This window comes from Cydia strobilella, chromosome 15 (assembly GCF_947568885.1).
Source record: "Cydia strobilella chromosome 15, ilCydStro3.1, whole genome shotgun sequence".
NCBI lineage: Eukaryota > Metazoa > Arthropoda > Insecta > Lepidoptera > Tortricidae > Cydia > Cydia strobilella.
The window spans coordinates 16,719,987-16,726,724 of record NC_086055.1 but is presented as its reverse complement, the minus strand read 5'-3'; positions in this window follow the sequence as shown (position 1 = coordinate 16,726,724).

The window sequence follows — 6,738 nt, the reverse complement described above, 5'->3', positions numbered from 1 at the left end:
GTGGAACATTTACATACCCGTCTAGGCGTCATCACACCCTAATAAATTATCTTCACTATATTTACATACAAGATATATACAGTGGTACTATATAAACGAAATTAATAACTAGCTATAATCTAATAGGCCCTTGAGGCATTGTACCAAATATGCTGGCGGCATTTCCTCGCTGTATCGCAATGCTGATACGTTGTGCGAGGAAGCCGCCAGCTCTTTGGTCACCAGTTACGTCAACCCTAATTAATACTCAACTTCACTACTAAAATCAGAATAAACAGCACTTCTCTGTCAATACTCGTATAATGCTACCTGCATTGTGCTACTTGTTATTGTGACAAAAAAGTTTTGATTTAATTTGTTATTGTTTGTTTTGTATAGTTAATGTGCGATGCTCACTTATTTACTTTTATTTTAATGTATTCTCACTATTCTCATAAAGTGAAATGTACAATTTATTTTGAGAAAAAAAAAAACAAATGACGCATATTGCAACTTCTTGTGCTTTTATAAACAAATGTAATAATTAGGCTTTTTTTGTCTCACAAAACCAAACAACTAAGGGCTATCATAACTAATAATTTTTCACATCACCAATTCGAAAAAGGGGTTTTTCTTCCCTGCTGGGAGGGAACAAAGTGGCACTTTTCTTTCTTGCTAGGAGCGATCAAAGTAACACTTTTCTGTTCTAGGACACTATTTAAAAAAAATGCACATTATTTTTTTAGCTTAAATAATATTTCTAAACATCATAATAAAATTACCTCATAGGTGATGTGAAAAGCAGTATGTCACATGGTAGCTAAATTATTTCCATCTTGGGCGTAACACACTTGAATCCGTCACTACGCTCAGGATTCTATAATAGAATCCCTCGTTACTGTCGGGATTCTATTATAGAATCCTTCGCTTCGTTTAGGATTCAATGTACGCCCTCGCCGTAAATATGTCATTTTGCTCCCTTGTAACACAATCTAGTATTATATTACCGGGGATTCCCGGATTCAGTACTGTTTTTTAATAGCAAATAACCAGGAGCACACCCTACTCAACACTAACCAGAGTGGGGTTCTCCGTTAAGCAGGAAGCTGACGCGGTCCATGGCGATGGCGCAGCGCTGCGTGCGTGAACTGCTCGACTTGCGATATCTTAGCTGCCATTAGGTATAACTCATGCGATACCTACACACGGGGCTTTATTGCGAACTGGTCCACTGATAAATATAGCTGCGTCAGATTTATCTGATAGTTAAAACAGTGCCTAGGGTTAATAGGGATGGCGAAATAAATTTCATGGAGATAAAAATGGGAATGACGTTTATTTGATAATTTCTTTAAACTACTCAACAATCACTTATGCAAATATAAAGATGGGAACACACGCGGAGAATGAACAAGATACAGTTATGGTCTGAGTGACACTTTCTATTTACGTCCTTAAAATTTATTTTAAAAGTATTTAATGTTATACTTAAAGTTACCACTTGAAATCGTTATTCTTAGACTTATTAAGACACAAAGCCAAAAACAATGGTTTCTTTAGTAAAAACTGTAGATAATATAAAAATAGTGATCCATGATCATTTAAAAAAAACATAGGTTTATAGAAACGCATTAAGGTTCGATAGATTTAAAAACTGTATTATCGAGTGTCTGAAATAGTATTTTGTCCAACAGGTGAAGTTACGAAACTAGACGAAGTCGAGTCGAGAGATTTTTTTTCTACTCCTGCACTTCCATTGGTCAATTAAGTGATTGCCAGTGATATCTAAATCAACTTCATTAGAGTCGTGGCACGTGGGGCGAGCGGGCGGCTTGTCTCTAGGATCATAATAGCAGTGTTATTATGATTATTCAGACAATATAGTACAGCTATTGTACTTCTAGGCAAAATCAACAAACCAAATTAATTCACTCCTGTATAAGTATTTACTTTAAATTTATTTATCATTTCAGGTATTTGCTGCTGTCTTAGAAAATATATTGTGTGCATCGGCACATAGTCGTCTATAAGAGCACAAAGTACTTTTGTGCGTTTACTTAAAAGCAGGCGGTTTTCAAACGCCCTTTACATCAGCCCGTGTGTTTTCATACATACCGTTGACTTGCCTAATCGCAATTGGAATGTGCACCTTCATACTTACTGTAGAAACTGGTTTATTCGGCTACTTTGTTTATTTACTAGTTTTATAAATATTTTATTATCTAGTTTACATTTTGCTACACTATCGCATTGGACAACTGTTATGATAGCTGTATCGCTATTATATTGTCTTCGGTTACCGCGATAGTTACTCATGAAATAAAGCTATGAAAACGGATTATATCGCGTATATTGAATTTATAATACATCTCGACGTTTCGAACCCTTTACAGCGTTGGTGGTCAACGCAATATATGCGATATAATCCGTTTTCAGTTTTATTTCATGTATCGTTATTATCAATAAATAAATAAATATGAATACATGCACGCCGTTCAATAATTACATTTATAACTTTGTTATTAAGGTTCAGTTCATGTTGATAGTGTATATTATAAATATTCGTATATAAAATATTATGCATAAGCCTTGTATGTGGCTTCATAGATTTCAATAAGTAGATAACAAAAATGTCAGCACAACACATTTGCAACTTTTAAGATTTTTGGTAGGTATATCAATATTAGGGCCGATACAGACGGACTGCAACCCGAATGTAATTTGTATGGGAACACGCCGACTGTACGCCAACTGCGACGTCGGCGTTGTCGTGTAGTTCCCATACAAGTTTCAGTCGGGTCCGTCTGTACCGGCCCTTGCAGATACAGTACCTACAATACGAAATACATTTTAACCTTTAATTATGTTCTCACTACTGAGGTGTAAAATTATGTGTGCAACACGAGAGCAAAGTTATTTTACATCTCGTGTTTTTGAGTCCCTCGCTACGCTCAAGATTCTAACTTAGAATCTTTCGCTTTCTCGGGACTCAAAATAAACACTCGCAAGAAAAACCAACTTTCTCTCTTGTTGCACAAATAACTATTAATTATCAAAAATTAATTACAGGGTCATAATTTAGTGTAACTTAAAAAATACTTAATTAACGATTACATGGATTAATTATTTGTCTGGTTTAGGGTAGTGGCTACAAATGTACCACATAGAATCGCTGATAGCGGGTAATGAGACTAGCCCAATTTAACTCAGACACACCCATTTTGTCAGTAAAGAATGGCGCAAAATTCAAATTTTATTAATATTTTTATTTTATTATTTTTATAGGATAACCCGAGGAAAATCCTGAAAAGTTAACGGTTTCAGAATTATGACTAATGATAATATGACAATCATTACATTACGACTTTCAATAAGTATGTCAAACAAAGGGACCCCGAAGTCAACACTTCACGCCTACAATTTGCTACCTTTTTCTACTGAAAAAGTGGGTGTGCCAAAGTATAATGACCACAGGATTTTTAATAATAATAATAAAAAATTGTTAAGGTCCTGGGTCCGAATCTCGGTGAGGGCATTTATGTTAATGCATTAAAATTAAATTAAATTAAATAATCATTTATTTCAGGCATGACCCATATATGTGTTAGTAACAAAAACTTAAATACTAATGTTATACAGTACAACTACTTAAAACCTACCATGCAAAACAGTATACAAATAAAAAAGTTAATAAGGTGTAGTAAGTAGTAGTACAGTCGCCATCAGATATATCGGAGCGCCCGAGGTGCTCACAAATATATAAGCACGCCTCTATTGTCAAGGCCTTAGAGTGCGTGTTCAGATATTTTGAGCACCTCGGGCGCTCTGATATATCTGATGGCGACTGTACCTAAATTAGGGCAATAATAATAAATTATTAAATCATTTTACGGTTTAGACTCACTTGTTTTAGTCACTCGCGCGACATGTTTCGGAGAGCCTAGGTCTCCTTTCTCAAGCACTAATAGTGCGACCTAGGGTCTCCGAAACATGTCGCGCGAGTGACTAAAACAAGTGAGTCTAAACCGTAAAATGATTTAATATTAGTATGTCTCACAACAGTTTAAATTCGAATAATAAATTACTAACGAACCCTAAATAAGTAATTTATTTTTTCGTTTCTGATGCACTAGCGAAAGATGTTTTAGCTACGCTGCGTTATTTGGTTGTTAGCACAAATCACGTTTTAATTCGTAAACTGTAAATAATGTAACATACGCCAGTAACCTAGATTAGTCATTATTGTCATGTAGGTACTTAATTAATTTTAGAATAATATCATCATCATCATCATCATGTCAGCCGATCCCAGGTAGCAAAATGACGTCATTTTACGTCATTTTGCTACCTGGGATAGACGTCCACTGCTGGACATAGGCCTCCCCCAAGGCTCGCCACTCCGACCGATCCTGTGCCGCTCGCAACCACCGAATTCCCGCGACCTTCACCAGGTCGTCGCTCCATCTCGTTGGAGGCCTACCGGCAGTTCGTTTTCCGGTACGCGGACGCCACTCCAGAACCTTTCGGCCCCACCGGCCATCAGTTCTGCGAGCAATGTGCCCCGCCCACTGCCACTTAAGGTTTGCAATTCTGCGAGCTATGTCGGTGACCTAGTTCTACTGCGGATATCATCATTTCTGACTTTTAGAATAATATGGTATGTTTTTATATTAAACATGTATTCATTGTTTAGCCAAGATTCTAGAATGTACACTTATCAAATTGATCCATGCACACAAATTTAACACATAAGTTTTCCTTTATGCAATTTATTTTTCTTTATTTTCCTAATTTATTCCTTAATTTATTTTCCTAGTTCAGATAAAGCCACTAAAGAGACTAATCTTATATGTATGACTATGTTCTAAATAAATAATTAGGTATAATTATGTTTAAAGAATTAATTTGTGTGATGAACACAAATATTTGTTCCTAAGTCATGGGTCTTTTCTATGTTTATAAGTATGTATTTATCTATATAAGTTTGTGCACGTTTAAGTTTTTTTAGTATTCATGTCAAACAAATAAAGTCATTATTAAATAATACTAAATTTAGCTTTATGGTATTGTCACGATTAAATTAGCTGACCACCATTAAATTTCATTATCTAACGACCTTCACGCAAATATAGATATAACTCCTTAATATATGGATACAGTCTAAGGAAAAAACGTGCCTCGAAAATCACGAAAATGTGATTCTCGGTCAGACGGCGCCACTAGCTTTGGCCTACTCTCGTATAGAGGGCGTTGACGGTTTCGTTTGTTATTTATAATAATTATAATTTTAACGCATATCATGCAGTGAAAGAACATGGGTCAAAATCATATAAAAATAATTAATGCAAATAAAAAAATCATTTATCTATATTTAAATACATTTTAACGTATTTTTATAAATCTTCATTTTTAGTTTTAAAGTATGTCGATAGATGGCAGTGAATTTACAGTGGTTACAAAATTTACTATGACAGTACCGCTCTATCTTATTATATGCCTCTTTGCTTCACGTAAACCACATACGCCAATAAATTATATCACAATAGTTATTTGTGCAACAAGAGAGGAAAGTTGGTTTTTCTTGCGAGTGTTTAATTGGATTCCCGAGAAAACGAAAGATTCTATAATTAAATTACGAGCGAAGACAGTGATTCTAAGTTAGAATCTTAAGCGTAGCGAGGTACTCGAAAACACGAGATGTAAAATAACTTTGCTCTCGTGTTGCACATATAATTTTTCACCTCAGTAGTGAGAACATATTAAAGGTTAAAATGTATTTCGAATTACACAGGATAATACAGAGAACAAAAAAAAACTAATTTGTAATAGAAGTGGCAGTTCATGGCCTTCACTAAATTAAAAAGCTACTTTGTTTGTGTGACGAAAGTAGGCTTGTTCGAGCTGCTGAGGTGAAAAAAATATTACATTTCCTAACTTTGTTAAATGTTTTATGGCTTCAGTAATATTTCTCAGGCCACCAATATTGCCTACATTTTATTTTCAGGAGCTTATTTTCACTAGAGTAATAATAGTTATTTACGATACAAGTGCGGAAAAGAGGAAATTCGAAACGAGTGGCGATAAATTAAAACACGACCGCAGGGAGTGTTTTAAATCGACACGAGTTGCGAATCACCTTTTCGCACGTGAATCGTACAACGTTTTACAGTACATATGGCCCTTTAAACTTTCGACATATGCACGAAAAGTGCTCATTCCCGCACTAGTGCGAAAAAGTAGCACCATATGTACTGTAAAAACACTTTTTGTGTATTACTCCATAGTATCAAAGATAGATATAACTCCGTAATAGATGGATACAGTCTAAGGAAAAAACGTGCCTCGAAAAACAAGAAAATTTGATTCTCGTTCAGAGGGCGCTACTAGTTTTGGCCTACAGTCGTATAGATGGCGTTGACGGTTTCGTTTGTTATTTAACAATTTTAACGCATATCAGTGAAAGAACATGGGTCAAAATCATCAAAATAATTAATGCAAATAAAAAAAATCATTTATCTATATTTAAATACATTTTATCGTATTTTTACAAATCTTCAATTTTAGTTTTTAAGTGTGTCGACAGATGGCAGTGAATTTACTGGGGTTACAAAATTTACTATGACAGGTACGCTCTAGTATAAGTTACTCTATGATAGTATGTTTGAGTAATTTCTTTCACACTGCGTAGTGCATTGGGGTAATCTTGGAAACGGATAAATTTGAAACAAAAATGGTCACGCACTATAATGTGACCACAGA